At 30.4% G+C, this 1,948-nt stretch overlaps 1 pseudogene; it reads right to left on the bottom strand.

The window, feature by feature from the left end:
• Positions 1-1,948, bottom strand: part of LOC110023010 — a 3,062-nt pseudogene continuing 1,114 nt past the window's right edge.

The raw sequence follows: 1,948 nt of genomic DNA, 5'->3' as shown, positions 1-1,948 counted from the left end.
TTAGCTGGTTCCAATCACATAGCTACATATGTTCACCACTTTAGCAAACAAAGCTTTCCTGAAAGCCAGATTAGGAAAAGATGTTGTTAATTTTATGCTGAAAGACTTTGATTTTGGCAACAATATGTGTAGTAGAATGAAACTTGGAGTTACCTGTCAGGCTTGAAAACCAAGTAGCGATATGCAAACCACTGTAAAGAGAGCGATATAGATTGATGCATACCAAATTAGCAACACTTGTATTAAGAGTTTGGTTTTTAATGCAACATTAATGTCAAAAGAAAGAGTATTAACATGGTATTATTGAATAAAAATAATCTATGGCCTGACAAAAATATCAAGAGTAAAACAACGAGGTACTAAGGGAAATTTTACATACATTGCACATTTATTTACATATCTCAAACCTAAACTTTCATATTTACACACACAACACTTTGATGCTTCAAATCTATACATAAAAATGTATATTTCACTTTTAAAAAGTGATAATAGTGTTATTTTTTGATGTGATTGATATTAAAGATTTGATTGTTGTGCGTGTAAATATGAACGTTTAAGTGTGAGATATGTAAATACATAAGAACCGTGTGCTAAGAATGTAAATGTCCCTAACATAAAACATGAATCCTTGTCCAACCATTGCTATAAATGCATCAAAAAGTAACTCTTATTTCACTTCTGATGCGTAAAAAGCCTCTAATTTTGTGTGCATTTCAATAGTATCACCATCATGTGATTGTCGTTCACATCAACATCAAATCCCCTCAAATGACATCTTTTCATCATCATAAAATATCGTGCAATAATAGCCCATCAACTGTGCAGAGTTTGCATGTGAGTTATATGTTTTTGAACCATGCATGACCATGAAAAAGAGATGTCGAGTTCCATATGAATCACAAACCATATAAATCACTTAATTTCAGTTGAATAACTTAAGAAATATTTAAGCAAGTTAAGCTTAAAAAATAATTCTTGGGAAACAAGATATGACATTTGGGAATTTATTAAACTAACAAATAAGGCAAAATTCAAAATTTAAATACACTTCTGCAATTAAGTCATTTTCAAATCCAAATTTTATCACTAAGTTCATAAGAAAGTTCATGTGATCTAACTCAAATTCTAATTAATTAATCCTTAGTTTCATATCTTGAATATATTTTTTTGTGATATTCTATAAAAAAATAGCGAAAATCACAATCTAATATGAATCTAAGAACTAATGAAACTATTGAAATTCAAAATTCTATGTTAATTTTAATGCAGTGAAATTATTTTATTGATATGAAAAGTGGTATAAATATCCTTACATGAATCATAGAATACGAAATACAAGGAAAAAAACCTATATTTCCCATTAATCAATTCATAAAAAATACTTGGAAATTAAAAAAAAAACATAAATAAGAAAGCCTAAAATAGAAAAGAAAATGAATCCAATCCAAAAAATAAATCAAAAAGTAAATCTAATCTACATAACTTCCAACATGAATAAATTAATTTCTAATATAACTTCTAACACTCTCTTGAGTTGATACAAGGTTGACAATCATGTTCAACTTAGATTTAAAAATATCAATCTGTGAGGAATATTTTGTGACATATAAGTTGAAGTCTTCATCCTGTACTTGGTAATCAATCCTAACAACAATTAGGGATATTCTTAGTTGACTACGGTTGTCTTTAACTGCAGTTTCTGCAGTGATTATAGGTAGGCGGAAGACTCCTACAGGTAATGTTACGGGGAAGTTTGCAGGGAAGTAGACAACCTACAGGAAAAACTTCAGAGGGAATCGTCTGCAAGGAAAAAACTCTGAAGGGCCTACTGTAGGAAGAAGCTCCAAAGGAGAGCCAACTGCAGAGAAAAAAAATCTAGAGGGTTGGCTGCAAAAAAAAAAAAAAAAAACTTTAGAGGGGGGCCTGCCAGGGAAAAAAGACCTGG

The sequence above is a fragment of the Phalaenopsis equestris genome, unplaced genomic scaffold (genome assembly GCF_001263595.1).
Source record: "Phalaenopsis equestris unplaced genomic scaffold, ASM126359v1 Scaffold000204, whole genome shotgun sequence".
Classification (NCBI taxonomy): domain Eukaryota; kingdom Viridiplantae; phylum Streptophyta; class Magnoliopsida; order Asparagales; family Orchidaceae; genus Phalaenopsis; species Phalaenopsis equestris.
The sequence above is the reverse complement of the archived record's forward strand: the minus strand, read 5'-3'. Positions and strand labels throughout refer to the sequence as shown.